Here is a 24,825-nt window from a genome sequence, read left to right on the forward strand (position 1 = left end):
ATTCCTGGATGACAGGGTTGCTTGAGTAATAGAATTTTTTTTATCTGATGAGAATTGCTGGTAAAAACTTGATTAGCCTCATGATCAATGGCTTACTGGGAGCTGTACCACTGTCACTAAGGATCATCATAAGGAAATACTTATGATGATCCCTAGGGATCATCATATCAAATACTGCTAATCCATGGCACTGCACTGTAGCACTGTTGTCCCATTCATCAATTTGCTTGAGCAGGCACCAGTAACATCTCCATTGTGAGACTTGATCTTACTTTTTTGGTATATCAAATGTGCCATGGGTAGCTTGCCAGGCTTTGCCAACCCATACAAAGAAAAATTATGAAAAATGATTTATATTAATTTGGTATCATAGAAAAATTGAAAAATATTAAGCAGAGTCATGAAATGTTGGGGACAATTTGTACAATGAATTAAAGAATTCCTGTCTGTGTTTTGATAATTTTCCATGAGCTTCCTTGATTGGCTACACTATCCATACTGTATTTTTGTTTGTTTGTTTGTTGTTTGTTTGGGCTGGAGCGATAACACAGTGGGTAGGGTGTTTGCTTTGCTCGTGGCCGACCTGAGTTCGATTCCTCCAAGAGCCTGGCAAGCTACCGAGAGTATCCCGCCCACACAGCAAAGCCTGGCAAGTTACCCTTGGTGTATTCGAAATGCAAAAAATGGTAACAACAAAGTCTCACAATGGAGACATTACTGGTGCCCGCCCTAACAAATTGAGCAAATCTATGAACAACAGGACAACAGTGCTTCAGTGACTGTTTGTTTTTCAGGGTAAAGCAGTCCCCTGAAATACAGCACCCAGTACCATGAATTATGCAGTTTAGTTTCCCACGTTTAGGGAAATCACTGGGGTCAGAACATCCGGAGTGCCATGGATAAGTCTCACCCTAGAAAAATTACCTTCATGATAACAGCTAGATACTAACTCCCCTGCCAGGTCAGTATGTATACTATGTTTTTTTGGTGTCTATTATAATTCGCTTGGTAATGTGAGCTTTTAAAGAGCAGGTACAGTGTATTTTTCACCTTTGGGATGCCCAATAACCAGTACGAATCCAATCTGGCATAGACACTTTCAAATTAAAGTTTCAATAAAAGCAAATAAATGAGTGAGTGAATAAATTAATGAATGAATAAGTGAGTGGTGTTTGAGTTGATAGGGAGCCAAGGAGTAGAAGGATGGGCTATTTAAGCCAAGGAGGCTGTAGGAGCCTACACTGGAGACATGAAATATTTGGGGACTTGTGGAGTAGTTGGAAGTAGCTCTAGATGGCTGAGATATGAGATATAAATAAAGAAAGTGTGTGTTTTGGAACTGATGGCTCATCTGCGTTTAGAATCAGCATTATGAAGCCTTCCATCTAGAAATTCAGTGAGAATTAAAGTGAACAAAACTTTGGTTCAACTCAAATGTTAGTTTGTTGTTTGGGTTTGTTTCATCTGGGTTATTTCAGATAATACATTCATTTGGCCATACTTTGTGAAACCATACAGTACGTTTGTAGAAAAAAAACTCAAAAATTAGTTTGACTCAGTCACAATTCAAGAAAAAACTGTTTTTATTAATTTAAAAGTACCTGAAGTCACATTAGTATTTTGGAAATTGTCAACCATCACTCATATTACAGCAGGTCCTTGGATAATATCATTTGATGAAAAATAATCCTGTTAACACTGAATTAAAAGACTGTTCAAAGATCCGGCCCCTTATGTATCATTTCCCTTAAAGTTACAGTATCCAAGTGCCGACTGATTATGATGTGACCTGTTTCTGTGCCCGATGGACAGGTTTACTATCAGTTCTTTACCATGTCTAATAATGCTACCAGGTCCTATAATGCTCATGTTATCCCCCTGCCAAAGGCAAGGGAGCTGGACACTGCTTTTCTTGACTTTCCCCCCAGCAGTCACACCCTCTCAAAGAGAGTAATTCATTAGATTGATGGGGACAGGAGTTGGACTTTGAGTTGAGTTTTGGGAGTAATTTAGAGACTATCAGTGAGAGTTAAGATTTACATTACACAGAGATAGAGAAAGTTGTAAATATAGTTTTTGAAATGCTTTTGGGGGGAGGTGGTATGTATGTGTACATGTGTACACATGTGTTTATATTGTGATCCAATATAAACACATGTGTATGCTTATCCTAATTGTGTTTCTTCAGCTAAGCTTTTGAAACTTTTATTTGAAATCCCTTGATTGCAGTGAATTGGAGACTGTTGTCCCTATGGGGTGTGTGGTTTTTTTGTGGACCTTTTGGCCTCCTTTTGTTTAGATATATTGTGTGTGGGGGGGGGGGTCACATCAGGCAGTATTCAGGGCATACTTCTGGCTCTAAGGTCAGGAATCACTCCAGGTGGAGATCAGGGGACCCTATGTCATTCCCTAGATCAAACCTGGTTGGCTACATGCAAAGGAAGCCCCTAATCTATTGTACTGTTTCTGTTGTCCCATTTTGCCTCCTTAATTAATATGATGCTTCCTTTGTTAGCCTCATCTTGCCATCATGAGAATATCCAGCTCCAAGACCACTCCTGGGAACAGGTAAAGAGTCTCATGAATTCCCTGTTCTGTTTTTAGGGTCAGTAGGGATGAGGGCTGGAAATAAGTTGAGGTTCTCTGCATTACAGACTGAGGAGTGTATATTGACTTGGCAGACAGCTACAAGTAACTAAGGAATCTGTGTACCCTCCAGAAAGGCCAGTTGGTGCTGAAATATATAACACAGCTCTCACCATGAGGTATCCTTTTTGAATTGTGTCTAAAGACTCCTCTAGCTCACCTTTCAACCTTTTAAAGACTCTACTTTGTTATGCACAAATGTCATAATTTCTTTACCATTCACAGATAATGGACTACTACTCAGCTATAAGACAAGATGAAATTTCCTCTTTTGCTACAATTTGGATCGAATTAGATGGGGCCTGTCATGTTAATATAAATAATCCAGAGAGAGAAGACAAATATTACTTGATCTTACTTATATGCAGACTATAGGAAGCAAAGCAAGGGAATGTATAGTATCCAGAATAACAAACACTTGGATTCTGCCAACAGACCTAAGATTCATTATCATCATCATCATTCCATTGATCGTCAAATTTCTCAAGCAATCTCAGTAACGTCTCCATTAGTCCTAGCCCTGAGATTTTAGAAGCCTCTCTTTACTCGTCCTTCCCAATGATGCTGCGTTGGAGACTCTTTCAGGGTCAGGGGAATGAGACCTAAGATTACCAAGCAGTAAAGAGGACTTGGAGAGGATAGAAGGACTAGGAGAGCCATAGGATAGGGATGGAAAAGACATAAGTACAGTTGAAGAGACAAAAGGACATGTTTAGCATGTTTGCACTATGGTATTCGTGTTACCTCAATATTAATTAAAAAAAAAAACCAAGGTAGGATAGTGGTCTAGTCCTGGGGGAAAGTGTAATGTCTCCTTTTTGACCAAAGATCCAAGCAATTGTTATCAAACCAGTTTTGGTAATGAAAGTGATATTTTCTTTCCTCACTGACTTCTGGCATTTATTCGTGATCAGATGAAGACCTGTAATTAAAATTTCTGAGAAGCTTTGTCCTCTATGAGCACACTTCATAAAGGGTTGGTTCCCCAACCCTTCCCCTCTGAAAACCATAAATCTATTATTCATCAATGTACCTCTATCAGTAGAAGTGCAAGGCAGGATTCAGTACCATAATATTCCCTGGCTTCTTCTAGTTTTTACTTGATTTTTCTTTCTGTTCTTAACTGGAGCTGCTGAATTTGACAAAGATTGGCTTTCATGGTTCCTTGCTTTTATTTTTTTTAAACCTATTCCTTTTTTCCTTCCTCCTCTGAATACTTTTTTTTATTGTTTTTTTTTAATAATTTATTTATTTTTAATTAGAGAATCACCGTGAGGGTACAGTTACAGATTTATACACTTTTGTGCTTATACTTCCCTCATACAAAGTTCGGGAACCCATCCCTTCACCAGTGCCCATTCTCCACCACCCGTAAACCCAGCGTCCCTCCCACCCTCCCCAATCCCATCTCCCCCCCACCCCACCCTGCCACTGTGGCAGGGCATTCCCTTCTGTTCTCTCTCTCTAATTGGCTGTTGTGGTTTGCAATAAAGGTGTTGAGTGGCCGCTGTGCTCAGTCTCTAGCCCTCATTCAGCCCGCAACTCCCTTCCCCCACATGGCCTTCGACTACAATGTAGTTGGTGATCGCTTCTCTGAGTTGCCCTTTCCCCGGAACGTGAGGCCAGCCGCGAAGCCATGGGGTCAACCTCCTGGTACTTATTTCTACAGTTCTTGGGTATTAGTCTCCCACTCTGATTGAATACTTTTTTTTTATATCAGTTTTTCGTTTTCCTTCTTTAGTAGTAATGAAGATTAGCTTGGGTTAATATCATCCCATCATACCATTTCTCATAATGTTCATTGATAACAACATAAACTGAATGTAAGAAAAGCAAGAAAATGAACCATTCTTTTGATTTTTGTTCATTCCTCCTTCCATTTTACACTAGGAACTTATTATGATTATGAAAAGGAGACAAACTTAGATATACATACATTAACATTTATTTTCTTCTGTTATACATTGGCTTGACTTTCTGAGACTGTGCTTTCATCTTTACTTGGAGAATTGTTGGAAAGACTTCCTGGAGGTTGATATATTTTTCTTTCCAAAATGAATCTTCTGGTGTCAAGGGCATGTTTAAATGACAGAGTACTTGTCTTTCATGTGTGAGGCTCTGGATTTGATTCTCAGTACCACATAGTCCCCTGAACATCACTGGCAGAATCTCCCAAGCACTGACCTAGAAGTAACTCCCAGGAAATGTCAGATGTAGCCCCAAACCAACTGGAGATCCTGGTGGTAGGGAGGGGGTGGGGGGATGGGAAGCGGAGATTCATGGAACTTTCTGAACAGGTGAAAATAAAATGTTACTTTCGGTAGGCAGATGTAAGTCAGATGGCCCCCACAAAGGGCAAGATAAAGCCCAAATCTAACATTATTCTATGTAAACTGCTGCTGGGAGGTATAGCAGCTAAGTGTTATGCAGAACTCTGGGGAATGGGTGGGCTGATTTGCTTAAGAGACTCAGGTAATATTCTGAGTAGAAAGTATGTTACTTCCTTGTATCCTTTCTCCAGATATTTCTTGTTAGAATGAGCTTCTTGGTGGGCAAAGGTAACATGGGCTACTCAGGTAGCCCAAAGAAATGGGATGGCTGACAAAATTAAGTTTGTCTTAGTTTCTGGAGGCTGCTGTAACAAATAGTCACATATTTGGTGACTTAAAATAGAAACTTATTTTCTCATAGTCCTGGGGATAGATGTTTGAAATTGAGATGTCTATAGACTTTCTTGCAAAGCTCAAAATCTTTCCTACCTCTTTCCAGCATCTGGTAGCTCTTGGCAATATCTGGTATTTCTTGGATTTTAGGTGCAACACTCTGGTTGTCTGATTGATAGTCACATGTCTTTCTCTGGTATCTAAACACAAATGTCTCTTTGTCTTTGAGGTCATAGTCACCGAATGAAGGTACACCCAATTACAAAAGGCACTCATTTTAACACGATAACATTTGAATAAAGCTCTTTTACTCAAAAATATTACAGTCACAGGGGCTGGAGTGATAACACAGCGGGTAGGGCTTTTGCCTTTCACGCGGCCGACCCGGGTTCAAATCCCAGCATCCCATATGGTCCCCTGAGCACCGCAGGGGTGATTCCTGAGTGCATGAGCCAGGAGTGACCCCTGTGCATTGCTAGGTGTGACCCAAAAAGCAAAAAAAAAAACATATTATAGTCACAGGGACGAGGGACGTAGGCATGCAGCACATTTGGGGAGATAATTCATTTTATCTGAGTTTCATGAGGGAACAAGCAGTCTGGTTATGAGAAATGAGCAAGAAAGATGAGAAGGATCATGATGTTTATTAGTCTGTAGGGTCATGGATGCTGATTTAAGCTCACCATAAGTCTGGCTTGTCCATAACTGTCATCCTGTTGCTCATCTATTTGCTCGACTGGGTGCCAGTATCATCTCTGTTGCGTTCAAGGTCAGGGGAATGAGGCGCATTATTGTTACTGTTTTGGGCATATCGCATATGCCATGGATAGCTTGCCAGAATCTGTGAGATTCTGCCTGGCTTGTCCATAATATTATGTATTACTTGGGACTAAGCAGAAAGAACTGGTAGCTAAGCAACAATGTCTAATGTTTGAGTTTTTTGGAGTGTGGGGTTATTGTTCCTGAGTCTATCCCTGAGGAGTGGATAAGTGAAGATCTCTAGCTTCTCCAGCCAAAAACTTTGATCTGCATTCTGACTAGTTTGGGGACCTTCTCCAGACCATCTTTCTATTTAGCAACCAATGGCTTTTGTTACCTTTCCCCCTCTCTGTCCCTGGAGACATCCTACCCATGAAGAGCTGAGTCTCAGTTCTACTCTAAATTCATCCATTGGATAATCACTTGTATCGCTTGTTATCCTGTTGTTTGTCAATTTGTTCGAGCGGGCTCCAGTAATGTTTTCACTCGTCCCTGTCGTGCATCAGTACAGCCCAGTGGCACCTGCTCACTCCAGGAACACAAAGTGCCTCAAACCTTTCATTCAGGGTTTTGATGAAGAAGTCTGACCATCTCATAGGTGGGAAGCCACGAGGTCTTTTGATGTCCCATGGAATCCAGTCGGTAACAGCTCTAGTCCAGCGGTTGTCTCTAAACTGCATTACGTGTCCAGCCCATCTGACTTTTGACACCTTGGCAAATGAGGAATTCAGACAGTCTCTCACCCTGTTTGTTCCATTCTAGGCCTGATGTGGAGTTCTTCGGGTGACATCCATGGGTCCTGATGTGGAGTTCTTCGGGTGACCTTCTAGGTTCCATCTTGGCATTAAAATCACCGACAATGACCTTGTAGAAGGTGTGGTCTTCTTTATAGAACTTCTCCAGCTCCATGTGGAACTTCTCAATTTCTTCTTCGTCGTAGTCAGATGTTGGTGCGTAGATGGCGAAGACAGAAACTGCTAGCAATGAGCCATACCTATTGAAACATAAGCATCCGATTTGGGTTGTTAGGCATTTGAACAAATCAATGCTCATGGCCAAGTTCGTGTTGACAAGTACACTGACATCACCGATGTCTCTACTGTCGCATGTTTGAGGAACAGTTCTTCTTCAGTGTCGAAAATGGCGTGATGTTGATGTTATTATTCATCACGTCATTGGATAATAACATCAGCAATAGCAACATACAATAGTAGTAGACAACACACGAAGAAATTGATTAAGTGGCAAAAGTTATTCAAAGTGCTTTATACTTAGTAATTCATTTAATTCTCATCAAACTTTTTGAGTAGGTGCTATGTACATCTCTACGTTTCAGTGAATGGAGCTGATTTTAAAATGAAAACAAAAACAAAAACAAAATTGAAAAACATGGAGCTGGTTCTGCAGGCCTCAACCTCAGTGCAGATTGTGAAGGGAGGTGCAACTATTTGAGCCTCAATCCCTACCCCACTCTGCTTGGGGCTTTTTCTTTGTAGAGTTGTAGTTACACCCCCAAAATACCCCTGTATTAAGGCAGCAAAGCACTGTGTGTCCACAAATATTTCATTCCTTACAAAGATTATGACCAAGTCAGCAGAGGGCACCTTGATCTTCCTCTTGGGTACCAATCTAATAAACTTAGTTTTTCTACTTGCAAACTTCTCCAGATCTCCCTGTAGGGATCTTGCCAAGTCACAGTTACACAATTTCCCCCGACTCATTATAACATGTTGATCCCTAGGAAGGCGTAACCAAGGAAACCTGGAATTGTGCATACAGTCTTTGTGAAGACCAGCTACACTTAAGAGGATTATGTGTTCTTGGCTTACTCCATTCTTGTGATACAATACAAAGTGTCCCTTATATATTCTTTTCTTTCTCCCTATTATATATTTTCCTCTCCAAGTTTTTGTGACCTTTAAATCATTGCCCAGAATTTACTAACAACTCAGGCTATCTGTTATCTGAGCATGTAATCTTCCCAAATTTCAAGGAAAAAGATGACCCTTTTGATCTAAGTCTTTCTTAGCCATTGAACACCTAGGTATTCCTGCAGACAAGAAATGGGGAAGTTGATGCCTTAGAAAAAGTGAGACCAGCTATTTAGATTCCATATATCCCTACTTCCCACTGTATATGCTGAGAATTACTTTGGGGCATATAACTACAACTCCAATCATAAAGAAGGACACTTCTGTAGAAATATATATTAATCACCTGGCATTTTCTTGATAATTAATGGTCTCTAAGTTCTTTGTTCTCTATCATGTCATCCTTTCCTTGAATATCTAAATGAGCCAATTTGTCTTTATTCTCTGTAACTATATAATATTCTCTCTATAAAGACATGCCCAACTCCCTCTCCAAAATTTCTGAAAATATTTTTTTAATTCTCTAAAGCATTTTTTAATAAGTCTGTTCTTGTCCTTAGTTTCAAAAAATGATAGTGATTACCACAGGGAACAAACACCCATCAAAGAGAATTTTTGATGCCACTCATCTTAAAATTATTGCCCTCTTCCTACAATGGGATATTTTCAGAATAGTTCTTGGGTCTCAGCTTAGATTATTTTCTGCAAGAATTATCTCCAATGTCTTCTTTTCCTCCCCTTCGGAGAAACTTCTAGTCTCCTGAGATATGGATTTCACGTCAGGATGAGACGAAACAACCCTCTGTTTTTCAGAGAATTTTATTTCCCTCTTGTTGCCATTTTCTCTCTTATCACAGCCAAAACTTTTCATACCCAGGAAAAGACACTTGAGTGGCTTCCTAATATAATGAGGTATTCATCATACACTTTGACACACTCACTTTTAGCAAGGTAGAAACTTGGGAAAACTTTAATTTTTCCATTTCCCTCTCTTAAGAGACAGTTTGTTATAACTTTCCCTTTTGAAAACAACATATCTCAGTAGGAGAGAGACTATGAAAGAGTTCATCTGTTTTTCAGGGCAAAATTTAGAGGCATGGTCTTTCAGCTTTTTCTTTCTTTCTGCTTTTACCAGTAAAGCTTTACCAGTAAAGCTCTTGACAGAAAATTGTGGCATGTCAGTAAATATTGCTTTCCATGTGCTTCTGATTTTCCCTACTGTCCTATAAACAGAGGGGAAGCAGAAAGGAACCAGGCAATCTTGGTGCTAGCAGTCTGTCCAGCCACGATGCTTACCCAGACTGAAGCTCCTCTAAAGATGGAGACCTATTGCCCTGCCAGCACACTTCAGGGGACACTTGGATGCATATTGCAACTATCCATGGTATCTGAAATTATGCTGACATGGACTGCAAAAATCTCTCCTAACACTAGAGTCAGCTTTTCTATGTAGCTGATGGCAGTCGGGTGTCAGGGGCTGGATTTATGCATCTTTCCAGCAACTCGGCCTTCAGAATCCCCAGTGCATCTTCACCAGTGTTTGAGACCATCTTTTTATGGAACTAGTCTGTGCTATCTATCATCATATTCTAGGCTCATTCAGCACATTAGAAGGAGCCCAAGTGTGCAGGGTGCAGCCAAGGAACAGCAGGTTATTGGAAACCAACCTTATTTCACCGTAATATCAGTGTTCACAGAGAGTCATATCTAGCTGGCTCTTCACTGTTGTAATTTTTGTTTTTTTAATTTTATTAAAGTTGTCCATAAATGTGGTTTACAGATGTCAAGTGGTCCAATAGGACTTTATTAAGAAGTGCCAAAGGTCCTCCACATTCCCCAAATTCACAGAAATAACTGCCTAATCATTTTTGCTACCCCTCACCATTTGTTTTTCAAAAAATATTTTCTTCTCAGGGCTGGAGCGATAGCACAGAGGGTAGGGCATTTGCCTTGCATGCAGCCAACCCAGGTTCGAATCCCAGCATCCCATATGGTGCCCTGAGCACCGCCAGGAGTAATTCCTGAGTGCAGAACTAGTAGAAATTCTTGTGAATTGCCGGGTGTGAGAGCTTTTGGGATTTTTTAGTTTTATTTTTATTTCAGGCTGGAGTGATAGCACAGCGGGTAGGGCGTTTGCCATGCATGCGGCTGACCCGGGTTCGATTTCTCCGTTCCCCTTGGAAAGTCTAGCAAGCTATCGAGGGTATCCTGCCCACATGGCAGAGCCTAGCAAGCTACCCATGACATATTCAATATGCCGAAAAACAGTAACAACAAGTCTCACAATGGAGACATTACTGGTGCCCACTTGAGCAAATGGGATGACAGTGCTACAGTGCTACATTTTTATTTACTTAGTGTTCACTGAAAAATATAAGTATTTAGTCATTTTTCATACCCTTTCTCAAATGGTTACTATGGATGTTCAGTTTCCTCTTTTGCTGACTTCCTATAACTTATTAAAGTTAGAGTGAGAAAAATATCTAGTGTTTTCATCATTAAAATAAGTTCATCTTATTTGGGGTAAACCATACAGCATAAATCTGGGCACAAGATCTTATTTGTGCTACAGTTGATCACCGCCATTCAGATGTTTCCTTGTCTGTTTATCTCATTCCGTCTTCCCATATCTCCACTTGCCCAATTATGCCCTGATCTTTGAGGAACTATCTCAAATTCTTGTCTTAAAGAAGTCTATTCAGATCATCTGTTTTCTGAGGTGCAACCACCTTACATTTCTCTCCCTTGATCTTTTTTAGGAGGATGGAGGAGAAGGAAAAGTAAAAAATGTTCATAGATGATGTTGACTTGTTGAAAATACAAGAGCATGAGTATTTGCAGATATTTATTCAAATCATTGAGGGTTTATCGATGGTTTTGCAATAGACCAACGATCAATGTTCACTGTATCACTGTCATCCTGTTACTCATCAATTTGCTTGAGCAGGCACCAGTAATGTCTCCACTGTGAGAATTGTTGTTACTGTGTTTGACATATCCAATACCTATAAGCCATAGGTAGCTTGCCAGGCTTTGCCGTGCATGCAGGGTACTCTCAGTAGCTTGACCGGCTCTCCGAGAGGGATGGCGGAATCAAACTTGGGTCAGCCACATGCAAGGCAAACACCCTACCCACTGCGGTGTTGCTCCAACCCAATAATCAATGTTAGAATACACAAAATATTTTATAGGACACAATGATATCTTATGATTAGGAGAAAATAACTAAGAAATGTAGCTTATTATGGCAGTTTCATCAACATGTTTATAGTAGTGTTAGTGTTTATGACTAATGTATGCTTTTATATTACCTCACCACAACCCCCAAGACCCTTGATCAATGTTCCCATAACACTTCTAGTTTGACTCCATATCCCCCCCAACACACACCTATACATATGAATGTCTTGATAAAACTAAGTGATACAAAAGCACTTTGATTCCTGATGCTTTATAGAGAAACTATTCTCTGCCTGCCTCGGGAAATTTAGTTATCTTTGGAAATTTAGTCATCTTTAACTCCTTTTATTCCTCCTTGATTGGGGTAGTTTTAATCTTATACAAAAAATTCCTTTGTTTAGTTAATTAGGTGCCCTTTTTACTCTAGAAAAACTTGGCGTTTCATTGTGGAAATGTCTTGAATGATTTATTTGGAATTCTTCTTTTTCATATCCTTTATTCTGCCTGTTAGTGTTGGTTCACAATCCTGGGAGTTCTCCTGGGTGAAATATGAAATTCTCCCGACCCCAACATAGTGGGCTGGGAGAAACCAAAGAGGGAAAGGACCTTCCAAATCAGGAAGTGGAGGTCTTAATTAACAAGAGAACTTTTATAAGAGGCATTACCACTGGGGGAATTTACCACAGGCCTCCAGATTCTTGCACTTGTAAAGAGGCTCAGTAAGCATCACTCTCCTTGGCTGTAAACTTAGGGACTCTGTGCAGGAGTAGCATGCAGACCACACATTTTGAGGACAGGGCTAGTATACATGGGGTGGGGAGGGTATACAGAGCTTTCCTCTGTCCCATTCCTCTTATGACAAGAGTCACGCCTACTGGGTGATCTCCTCCAACCTTGAGCCCAGTACTAGTTCTTCGTCACTCAGGGTTTTGGCTCCATCCTCTGGGCCCATCCTCACCCATAGATGCCACCTATTACAAATCTAGTCTTTGGGTGGACTCTCTAAGCAGGCCCTCAAGGGACCTGCCAGAGCAGGGTAAAAGTCCTAGACCTCGGCAGGAGATCCTTCTCTCCGAGAGAAACTTCAGAACTTCTTGAAACAGCCCCCTCAGAAGGCACCTCCTTTGGTGATCAGCACGACAGCAAGGCCTTCCTTGTACTTCACACATGGCTGCTCATTGCCAGGCTCCAGGGCTGACCACTGGGGTGTCAGATCCTTGTAGTTCTTGCCCATTTGGCACATATCTGTGGTACAGAGAGTTCATATCTTCTTTCCCAGGCTCCCCTTTGATGTAGGCAGGCAGGTAGATTGGAAAGGCCTCCTTCCTCAAGCAATGAATTTCCTAGGAAATAATGACATCAGTAGCTCTGAAGTTGCAAAAGGCCAAGCTTGCAGAAAACAGGAACTAAGGCCGGATAAGACTTTCACTTGGCCAGCAAGAGATCCAGAGAAAGCTGGACCCCTCTGGAGACGAGCTCCAGCAGAAAGGAAAGGCCAGAAAAGGAATTTCAAAGAAGACCATCACCACTCCCAACCTTACTCCCCTTGGCAATCCCCTAGACAAAGAACTTTTACCTAAGTAGATGCTCCTGAGCTCGTGTGCTGCTTCTGCCCACATAGCCAAGCACATGTGGTGCCTAGGAACATCTGCCGCCCACATCTCCCCGCTTGAGATATGTACTGTCATGATTTCATACCTAATGCTGGGATGTGTGTAGGGGTTCTCTCTGCCCTTGGAAAAGCCTGAGCTCTCTCTTGAGCGTGTTACTCTCCACTCTCCCACTTTTCTCTCCCTCTTCCCTTTCAAAAACCTCCAAATAAAATTTGTTTTACTTCACTGCTTGCATACTCCTAAAATTCTTTTCTGTGAGGAGAAACAAGAACTCAGTAATCCTAGGGTCCCAGGTGGCGAAGGTGGATTGGAGAAAGTGACCGTCTTTCTCCTCCCCCCTTCACATAAGCCACCAGTTTTTGGTGCTCAGTTACAACAGTGCAAATAGACTAGGGAGGATTGAGTGGGGCCCTAGGAAAGACTGTTTGCATATCGGCCCTTCTGGAGTCACCTTCAGGCATTTTGCTTTCTTTGCTGTATCTCTTTTATTTTCATCATTCCTCCTTGTTTTTTTCTAGTTGCTGCAAAATTGCTTCAATTTTACCTTTGAATGCTTTGGTTGAAGTTCTTGATAAATAACTATTACCAATATGATATCATCATTTCCATTTCCAAGAGCCTTTTCTGTTGCTCTGGTTTTATATTCCTCCTGATTCATGAGTACAATATCTTAACTTGATAAGAATAATGCCTTATGTAGCCTCTTTGTTTTGGACCCTACTGTTTTATGCTAACAGCTTTGTAAAAGGTGGAGCAAGACAGGGAGTCTTGTATCTAAGTGTGTGGCTTTCAAAAGCTGATTGGAAGCTGAAGGGAGCACTCCAGGCACCTCTAGGTGAACTTTCCCAGAGAAAGGTCTGCTTTGCTTCATTGGAAAGCTCTTGTACTTGGACCTTTATTTCTCAGTTCCTGTGGCAGATTGATTTCTTTGAAAGTAGACAAATTGGGGGTATGCATTTATATTGAAAATCAACCCTGTAAAGATGCAGGGGAATGGAGCAAAAGGAGTTGTGGGCTTCAAATGCAGGTCACCGGGCTAGGGCTCTGGAGGCAGTGCCACCTAGCCAGTGTCCTATGTTGGCCACTTCTGTGCTGTTCTGAAAGAGATGCTGGAAAAAACTTTGATGGTCCCCAAAGAACACTCAGCAGTTCCTTGAAAGGAATATGGTGATATATCACCATATATATCACTAGACCAAGCAGATTCTCCAAGACGTCACCCTACTGGCCCACCCTTCTGATGGATGAAAACTCTTCTGATCCAATAGGGAATGTGTGTGTGTGTGTGTGTGTGTGTGTGTGTGTGTTTGTGTTGTGTCTCAAATCGATCTGCAACTTTCTCACATCATTATTATTATACAGTATGGACATCCCAATTAGGCATTTAGTATCTGACATCTCATACTCCAGATTCTTGTTTCACCTCTTTCCAAAAATGAATCTCCTGGCTTTTAGCTGCAGTGAAGAATTGATTCTTGGCTATGATCATAGAGAAAGACATATGGGGTTTAACTTAAAACAAACAAATGAAAAACCAACCTGCTAGTCAGGTTGGAGAGATAGTATAGTGGTTAAGGCACTTGTCTTGCACTCAGCTGACCCCAATTTGATCCCCAACACCACTAGTAGTGATCCCTAGGCACAGAATCAGAATTAAGCCCTGAGCACCACTGGATGTGGCCCCAAACACAGAACAAAACTAAAAATAGACAAATCAAAGACAACCCCTAAACCTAAAATACTCTTAGCTCTAGGGAAAATAATTAAATAAATGGTGTGTGGTAGGATGCCTGACTCTAAGGGTTACCTTTACTGGTTTAAATGTAGATATTTTTAATTTTGGAAGAAATTTCTATTACATATGCAACAAATATGGTAATCAGGTAATATGATACTTATGATATATGATACCTAGGTCACTGAGATGGAGATGCATAGACATGCTTAACTGAAGTAGCATTGCTTTGTCACATGACATCAGTTTTTTAGGCATAAAGCTTTATATGTCAATATCAGTATTTCATTATGTTCAAAAGTTGAGTTTCTATCCTCCACCACACCTAATCACCAAATTTACCTGGTTTAGTCACACCTTTCTAGTTTACCCTTTGGCAGACACCTAGCTACTTCCTAAACCCATTTTAAAAGTTGCCTTGTTGTTGTCCCTCACCTTTGCATTTCCAGAGGCTCACCGTATCTCTCATACCAGTTTTGATGTTTCAGTGACATGCATAGCATGAACCAGCATGCACAGCTGCCTTTCCCAGACCGGCTTTCATCAGTGTGTTGCAGTTACTCTGCAATATCAGTCACCCTCATGTTGTGCAGCTTCTAGGATTTTGTTTCTGTTAGATTTTTTTTTTGTTTGCTTTGTCCTTGAGGGTACGATTTTCTTTATTTTTTATTATTTTATTTCAGTTTGCTTTTTGGCTCACACCCAACAATGCTCATGGGTTACTCCTGGCTCTGCACTAAGGAGTTACCCCTGGAGGTGCTTGGGGGACCATATGGGATTCTGGGGATTGAACTCGGGTGAGCTGCATGCAAGGCAAATGTCCCACCTGCTGTACTATTGCTCTGGCTCAAGGATTTGCTTTTAAAATTGCCATTGAATCCCCCTTTTGAATAAGTTGGCTAGTTGAATAGAGAAATGATTGTACACTGGCTCTTGATCTTATTTTTAATTATTTAGAACCACTTATATTTTATTCCTACATACTATGTAATTCTTCTCCTAACTAATTTTAAGTATTCCTTAGAACCTATGGGAAAAAAAGAGCAAGGAATTGAAAAATTTATAAGTAACTGAGTACATAGTAATAGTTCTACTTGCTAAACCAGATCTTTGGTTATCTGTCTCATTTAGCTGTTAAGTGGGGATCAGAATAGCTCCTTAAAAGTTATATGAGGTCTGGGGACTGGAACGATAGCACAGTGGGTAGGGCATTTGCCTTGCATGCGGGCCGACCCGGGTTTGATTCCCAGCATCCCATAAGTTCCTCCAAGCACCGCCAGGAGTAATCCTTGTGCATGGCCAGTGTGACCCAAAAAGCAAAACCAAAACAAAACAGAAGTTATATGAGGTCAAGTTTATAAATTACATGGTTTGTAGTAAATATATACAAAACTTAGTTTTTACCTCTCTTTGATGTAAAATATGAATGTGATTTGTAACTGCAACTTGCAAAGGTCAAATGAAACACTTGGTATTTAATGAGAGGAATTTGCTTCTCATCTTTGTGATAAAAATCTCTTCCTTCTGAGGCTGTACCAAAGGGGAGGTCAGTCTGCAGGCATAATTCTGAAGCAAAACCAGTGGGAGCTCTAGGCCCCCTCATCTTTGATTCACCTAGAGTCCTGCTGTTCCGTTGTTTAGTAACCCTTGTTTCCTTTTGTCTTAGAGTTATTTTTTTCCCCATTCTCGGTCTAGGCTTCAGGCAATTACCATAGCAGCAGAGCATCCACATAAATTCACTATTGTCATAAAGCAATGACTATAAGAAATACAAAAAAAAATATTGTCATCAGATAGCTAAGTGTAATGTCTAGCTTGTTAATAACTTGATGGCTTAGTCTGAGCATGTTACTTTCTTTGCCCTATGCCTTATAAGCTTTGTTAGACTTTCTTATCTGATATTCCACACTCATTTTCAATCATAGTTGATCTGTTAGCCACTCAATTTCACCTCAATTTCTCTGCATAGGAACATGTATTTGCTCACACGCATTTATAGACACACACATATGACAATACACATACACTCATACTAACATATGCCTACTCTCTCTCTCTGTCTCCTCACACACACACAAACTATATACTCACTTCAATCACATTGTCTAGATTAAGATCTCTCAGAGTCTCTCAAATTTTAGAGACTAGTCATCAGAAATGCTAGTTGTGCATAATAAACAGAGGTTTTTGAAACATACTCTGTCAGAAATAGTTCAATTTCCTGTGTCACAGACCTCTTTGGCCTTTGTACTTCTTTCTCACAACAGTGATTTTAAATGCATGCATTTAAAGACATAAGATCACAAAGGAACTAATTACATAGTCTTCTGTTTATAATTATAAAATAGTTCTCTGATGGAGTAATACATATGCTTACTTATTAACAAATGAAAGGATTTAGCACCTGTTATTTCAACATGAGTGCTATTTTCGAGGGTTTACAATGGTAATGTGACATCAAAATAATTGAGGTTTTTGCTGATGACATCACACATAATACTGGTATCAGCCTTCTTTGCTGTCTATTTCAAAATACTAAATTTCAGTGAGATGTTTATGAAATAAGGATGTAAAAATAAGGATGTGAAACACAAGCTCAGGACTTTCCTGAATTATAATTATGCACATCAATTTATAAATAAAACAATAAGAATAAAAACACTTCTCTAAACCTAGAAAGTAGTCTCGGGAAAGAAAACAAATAAACCCAAGTTTCCAGAATAAAGAACAACTCCCTAAAGAGCATGTTTTAAACAGATCACACTGCATTTCTTTTTTTATAATTTCATCTTTTTTCTAAAATTTATTTTTATTAAGACAGCATGATTTACAAAGTTGTTGATAATAGAGTTTTAGTCATATATAATTTCAGCACCGTTCCACCACCAATGTGACCTTACCTTCACCTATGTCTCCAGATACCGCCAACTCCCAACTGCTATCTTGGAAGGCACATAACAAATTTATATTCATATTGGTTGTTCCAATATAAGTAAGACAATTAGAATTATCAGAAAGTAAATAAAAGTTCATTGTGATGATTGATTGCTCTATGACTTTAACCTATGTAATAAAAGAAATTCCAATCACTTAACGGAATGTAAGTTTTCAACTCTCTGATATCTACATTTTATTTTTGTACCTGAGTCTCATCGTGGCAATTTTATCACATTGCCCTTGTCATTAGCAAAACTTTAAAAAAGGTATTTGTTAAAATATTTTAGAGTTTATGGGGGCTGGAGCGATAGCACAGTGGGTAGGGCGTTTGCCTTGCATACGGCTGACCGAGGTTCGATTCCCAGCATCCCATATGGTCCCCGAGCACCTTGAGGAGTAATTCCTGAGTGTGCAGCCAGAAGGAACCCCTGAGCATAGCTGGGTGTGACCAAAAAATAAAAAAAAATTTAGAGTTTACATGAAATAGGTAATACCTACGGATGTAAATTTTAATAAGTGAAAAGAATTGAGAAAAGTTAAAGGGGAAAATCTGAAAAGACCTGTAAAAGTACAAAGCGTTTTATTCTAAGAAAGGGAATATTGGTTTTTATATTAGAAAATATTATTTTGTATATGCTGCTTAAGTGTCTGCATTAGTAAGTAAAAGATTGCAATAAAAATCTCTATGAACGTAAAGAAACCTGCTAGACAAGAACACTCCATATGAATAAGATGGTAATTTGTTCCTGAAATAAATAAAATCTCATCACAAGCTAGGAGTAAACATACCTTTCTAAAGGAATAACCGAACTCACCATGAGTGAATGTCATGCTCAGTGCCAGATGCTGGAGGGTGACTTGACAGAGGACTGGAGCGATAGCCCAGTGGGCAGGACATTTGCCTTGCATGCAACTGACCCGGGTTCGATTCCTCCGTCCCTCTCAGAGAGCCCGGCAAGCTACTGAGAGTATCCTGCCCACATGGCAGAGCCTGGCAAGCTACCCGTGGCATATTCGATATGCCAAAACCAGTAACAAGTTTCACAATGGAGACGTTACTGGTGCCCGCTCGAGCAAATCCATGAACAACGGGACGACAGTGCTACAGCAACAGACTTGACCGGCCAGACTTTCAAATCTCCTGTGCTGAAAAAAATTTGCCCAGGAATTTGACTCTCCTTCTTGAAGGCTAGTGACTGCCCTGGAGCTAATTCAAGTTTTGCCAGATCTTCCCTGACAGTTTTCTCTATCTCCTACATCCTACGATCAGACAGATTTATTTTCTCTTTTATCTGGCTCCTTAGTCCATCTGAAATATCTCCACAGTTGTCCTCTGTTCCACCCCATCATGGAAGAGAATGTATGTCGTAAAACAGTAATGAATGTCAGCTTCAGAAACTCAAATGGCAGCGGAAAGCCAGGACCGTCTATTTCCTGTTTCCACTGATAAATCCCAAATCATTGAGAACTACAAAATGGTGGGCCTGTTGGAATAATTTTAAAGTAGAATTAATCTTGTCCATAGGTTTCATTTGAAGAATTTTTAAGTTTTGTCCTAGAATTAAAATACACACACATATGTATATATAATATATATATATATATATATATATATATATATTCCTTGGCCATCATATGTTGTATTTAACTTTTTAACTTTTGTGTTCATTACCACTTTTTTTCTTTTTTCCTAAATATATACCTTAAGATCTTTAACTGCTCCTCCATCATGCCCTATCCTCAGGTCAAACTCACCCTATTTTGCTAATTATTTTTTATCTTTTTTAATTGAGAGGAGCTCTTCAGGGGTTGCACGTGCAGACAAAAAAGATCTGGAAGCAGAAACTGGAAGCTAACCTGGTTTACAAGTAAATTCTATTAAAAAATAAACAACCAAAGCCCACAAGACTATGTTCCTCAAAGACTAGCTGCTGTCGATACATCTCTATATACCTCATTATACTGCCAGAGTCTGTTATTCTTCCCCAATATGAATTACATGATCAAAGTCACCAGCTCCAGGAAGAGCAGGGAGTGGTAAGAAGAACTGGGCAGAAAACTCCATCAAATCACAAATTATTTCTTCAGGTGCTTATCTAAATCTCTTGGGGAGGCTAAAATCTTCCATACCAGGACTACTTTGAAAAGCAAGAGGGTTTTGTTTTGTTTTGCCTGGCAACCCTCACCCTGAAACCCCTGGGGCAAGAAACCTCTTTAAGAAAGACTGACTTAATGGGGGTTTGAAGTATGCCTGGCAGGCACAAGGTCCTGAGTTTGATCTGTGCATCCAGTGCTTCAGCACTGATGGCCCTCAGTCCCGGGAGCAGAGAAACAAAATATATCTTGTCCAAGCTTTGAATGATAAGCTTAGATGGCTGAGTATTAGTGGTAGAGGCTACTGGGTCTCCTGAGCATTACTTGAAAAGCAGCCCCCCCCCGCCCCCCGCTTCTCCCACACACACACTTGCTGAAAAATAATTTATTATTTTATTGTATTTTTAGGGGCCAGGAATGTAACTCAACAATATATAATTGTACAATGCAAGGGGTTTGATCCCCGCCACCATAAAAAAAAGAAAAAGAAAAAAAAGAAATTTCTGATTCAATTATAATCATGCTATTCTAGATATATAGAAGGCTATTCTAGATACATAGAAGGCTTTATACATGTGATAATGAATAGGAATTGATCAGTAAAAATTTTTATTTTATTCAAAATAAACTTGTTTTTATTTACATTACCCAGCAGAGGGCTGGCAACCAGTAGATAGTAAATTCTTAAGGATTTGAAGCACAAGAAATAGATCAAAGAAGGAAGAATCAAAAAACCTAAGTCCAAATTCTACCTCTAGCATTAACTTACTTTCATCTTGGGCAAGTTTTAATTTTTTTTTCCAGGAAATCTTAGACAAGTCTTGTTCTTAACTGAAAGGATAAAATGATCTAATTTGAAAAGCAAAATTTCCAATGTTGTAGAATTAATTGGAGATCTAACAACAATAACAGAAAACAAAGCAATAGTGTTGCAGATCTTCACCCCAGATTGTCAAAAGAAAATCTGCATTTTAATTTTTGAGTGTGATTTCTCATCATCAATCACAGTTGAGAACTCTACTTCTGTGATTCTTTTATCTCTGTTCCTAAAAGATGGTATTTTTCACAACAGTACAAGGAATTATGCAAAATAATCTTTACAGGAAAATAGAGGAATTTTTTTCATACTGCTTTAGGTTTTTTGGTTTGTTTGTTTGGGATCCACACTTACAGGCATTTAGGGATTACTTTTGGCCTTATGCTCCGGGGTCATTTCTAAAGGTGTTCTGGGGATATGGACTACACATATGGAAAGTGCTGTAATCCTTATTCTACCTATCCAACCCCTTACACTGTAATCTTTATACTATATATCCAACCCCTTACACCTTACATTCCTAAGGACATCTTTTATTCCTGTAGGTGTAATCTATAAATGCCTGGATTGGGCCTTTAATTTGCCAGCAGCTGGAAGAACTAGGAATCCCAGAAGTGCTAACATACAACTTTTCTTTGGGAATCAGGAGGTGGGGAAGGAGGAAAGCCTAGAAAGTCAGTGACTCCCAATACACTGTTTCTGAGGAGGAGGGTAAGACAAGAGGCAATGGTCCCCCAGAAGATTTAGAACTCAGTCTTGGGTAAGAGTTGGGAATCCATGAAAGAAGTCCCATTGTGCTGCTGTTTCTCTTCCTTCTCAAAACACAAAACAAAGCCTTTCTTAAAGTCACGATCACAATCACAAAATCCCGTTAATCATCGATTTCTCGAGCGGGCTCAGTAACCTCTCATTTCATCCTTTCCCTGAGATCTTATTTATTTATTTGTTTATTTATTTATTTTTTGCTTTTTTTGGGTCACACCCAGCGATGCTCAGGGGTTACTCTTGGCTTTGCACTCAGGAATTGCTCCTGGCAGTGCTTGGGGGACCATATGGGATGCCGGGGATCGAACCCGGGTCAGCCGCGTGCAAGGCAAACGCCCTACCCGCTGTGCTATGGCTCCGGCCCCTTTCCCTGAGATCTTAGAAGTCTATCTCAACTCGGCCCTCCCAACAATGTTGCACTGGAGGCTCTTTCAGGGGAAGGAGATCCAGCTTGTTACTGGATTTTGCATATGAATACACCATGGGAAGCTTGCAAGGCTGTCCCATATGGGCAGGAAACTCTCAGAAGCTTGCCAGTTTCTCCCAAAGGGAGAAGAAGGCTAAAGATATCGCGTGGCTGTGCACTTCTGAGAGCTTACTTTTAAGTCTCTCTCTGGATGTTGGCCGTTGATGGAATTACACACACCTGGGTTCCTCTGCTGCTACCTTCATGCATGAGGCCTGTCTCAACGTGTGGAGAGGGGCCTTGAACATGGCTGTAGCTAGGTTCCGGTGGTCTTCGGCCGCTGGGAGCTCTGCTCAGTGTGGGGAGGGAAGCTGGAGCCCATCCCCTCCAAGGGGCCCCCGGGAAAACAGCCAGGCGTGCGGGCAAGAGACTCTCTTTTTTTCTGCATTTTTCTTAAAGTATCAAATCTTAATAGCAAGTACCACAAGCTGGACTACAACATGCAGATTGATTAAACATTCCAATTCTGTGATGTGGCAAAGCATAATTAAAACTCAAAGGCAACTGAATTAGAGAAAAAAAAAAGACCTCTGCTTCTTGTTTGTGTTTTTCCTTTATTTCTTAACTAGCAGCTGAATTGAATTCTTAAGCACCCACCAAGTGTTCATTATATACCGAAGCCAAACTGGGTTGGAGGTTCCAGAGAAGAGGGAGCTGGCTTTGGTGCTGCCAGTGACATCTTTGGGCAGCACAGGCAGGGGTAGGGGGAGCTACATCCTGAAATTTTCCCCAGTGTGGATGAAACAGCTATAAAATCACCAATGAAAAAAATACTTAGATGCCATTAAAAAGTTCTGACTCTCATAATTCTCCTTAATGGTGTAACACTCAGTGCTGTACTCCAGTTTTAATATTGCATTTTCCAAGAACCCAGCATTAGAATTCTCAGACTACCTATCATATTGGTTGTCAGGTTTTGCTTTTGAATCCCTGATGACTTTGTCAGATATATTTGTGTGCTATTCCTTTCTTCGTTGGTCATGTGAGCTAAGCTGGGTATATTGCAATTAGAGTTGAAGATTCTTTTGACCGGGACAGGGATGATCCTGAGAGGGCACAATTCCAGACCCATCAAGGAAGGGAAAACTATGGCTGACGACCAAGTGTGATCATTACTGGCGTCAGAGATACTGTATTGTAATTGCAATGGATATAAATAAAGTTCCACAAATAATCGGGCTACTATCCTGCTTAGAGGACCCAAACCAGGAGCCCTCTTGAGTTTTACTGAGTCAGAGAGAAGACATTCCTCTTTTTTCTTCCTGAATTGGAGCCTCCTTTAAAAACATTGTCATCATGGAGAAGGATATTGAGTGATAATCACATTTAAGTGGCCTGGTGTTTTCTCCAAAGCCAAGAATCACTGTGGCCCTGGAGATTTTAAAGGAACTGTGACTTGGTTTGTGTTTGCTAAGTTTCAGTTTGATTCAGTTCAGCAGACAGAGAAATTCTGTGACTTTTATTTTTGTTTTGGGTGAAGTTGGGCACTGTTAAGCCAAACATTTCCCCCTTAACTTATTGAGAACATTCTCTAGGTCACCTGCTTCCCTGTAAATAAATATCCCAAGGAACTAAAACAAGTCTATCTTCACCTACTTGCTTCTGAGTCTCTTTTCTTTTGCTTTATCTAAGATAAAAGAAAACATATCTATATCTAGAATGAAACTGAACGAAAAGAAAATCAATTCTTGGGAATACTTTCTCTTTTAATAATTAAATATGATATTTGGAAAGGTTTTCTGTTTACCTACTGTTATAGAAGAGTAGTTTTAGTATCTGCTTTTGAATTAAAATATTCTTAGCAACTGTCCACTAAGTTACTGTACTATGATAGATCTGTTTCTCTTTCTAGGCTAACAGTTGTCTTCCTTTAAAAGTTCATAGTTTTCATATATCATTTTTTTGTCCCAATAGCTACAATTTTTCAGCTGTCCAATTTGGTAAGTTTGATTCTTGCAAACACACATAGAAATACTGCCGCAATCAAAACAGTGAACATATGCATCACCTTCAAATTCATATATCATTTTAAATTAAGATTTTCTTAGCCACTTTCTCTTTTGCTTCTTGCAACTTGCTAATATATTTCTCTTACTCACTTCTAGGTTAAAGACTTCTATATATATATATACACATCCGTTCCTTAAGAGAGCCAGTTGTTATAATCCCAAATAGATGTAACACTGAGCCATTCTTGCTAAGAAATCTCTTTGCTTACAATATACAAGTAGAGATTTGCTGCCTGGAATACACTGGCAATACCCTGATAAAATATGAGTCCTAATAGCCAAAAGCACACACAAAAAGCTGAGTTTTTCTTAAATGTGTTTGATGACAACTATCAATTGACATATGAATGACAGTGATGTCATAAGTTTCAGAAGCTGTATTGGAAATTTTGTATTTAAAAAAATTAAGTAAGATAGGCCAAAGAAACACAGTGGGTAAGGAGCCTGCTTCCACATAGACAGACCCATTCAACCATAGGTACATTATATGGTCTCTTGAGCTGTGCCAGGAGTGATTGCTAAGCTCAGAACCAGGAGTATATTCAGAACATCGCTGGGTGTGGCCCCAAAACAAACCCCTCTCAATAATGAAGTAAGGAAATTGGACACTTATCATAGATAAAGATTAAAATTACTCTGTGCTTTCGCCAAGCTTTCACCATTTATTCCTTGTAAGAGTTCTGAGTATTTGCTCAAGTGGGCACCAGTAACATCTCCATTGTGAGACTTGTTGTTACTGTTTTTGGCATATTGAATATGCCATGGGTAGCTTGCCAGGCTCTGCTGTGCGGGTGAGATACTCTTGGTAGCTTGTCGGGCTCTCTGAGAGGGGCGGAGGAATCAAACCATGTCATCTGTGTGCAAGGCAAATGTTCTACCTGCTGGGCTATCACTCCAGGGATAAGGGACTGCAGTGATAGCACAGCGGGTAGGGCATTTTCCTTGCATGCGGCCAACCTGGGTTCGATTCCTCTGTCCCTCTTGGAGAACCCAGCAAGCTACCGAGATATCCCGCCCGCACAGCAGAGCCTGGCAAGCTACCTGTGGTGTATTTTGTATGCCAAAAACAGTAACAACAGTCTCACGATGGAGACATTACTGGTGCCCGCTCGAGCAAATCGATGAGTAATGGGATGACAGTGCTACAGTGCAAGAGTCCTGAGAGAGAGGTCTTAGTCTACCCTGTTGCTTTTCAAAAAAGTATTGAATTATTTTTTTACCAACACATTCGAACACCTACAAACTTGCTCTCTTGTTAACTGGACCCCTG

The 24,825-nt window shown here is 40.2% G+C and overlaps 1 pseudogene; it reads right to left on the reverse strand.

The window, feature by feature from the left end:
• Positions 1–792: 792 nt before the first annotated feature.
• LOC129402647 (U1 spliceosomal RNA) lies at positions 793–969 on the reverse strand (annotated as a pseudogene).
• Positions 970–24,825: the final 23,856 nt, after the last annotated feature.

The sequence above is a fragment of the Sorex araneus genome, chromosome 2 (assembly GCF_027595985.1).
Source record: "Sorex araneus isolate mSorAra2 chromosome 2, mSorAra2.pri, whole genome shotgun sequence".
NCBI classification, from domain to species: Eukaryota; Metazoa; Chordata; class Mammalia; order Eulipotyphla; family Soricidae; genus Sorex; species Sorex araneus.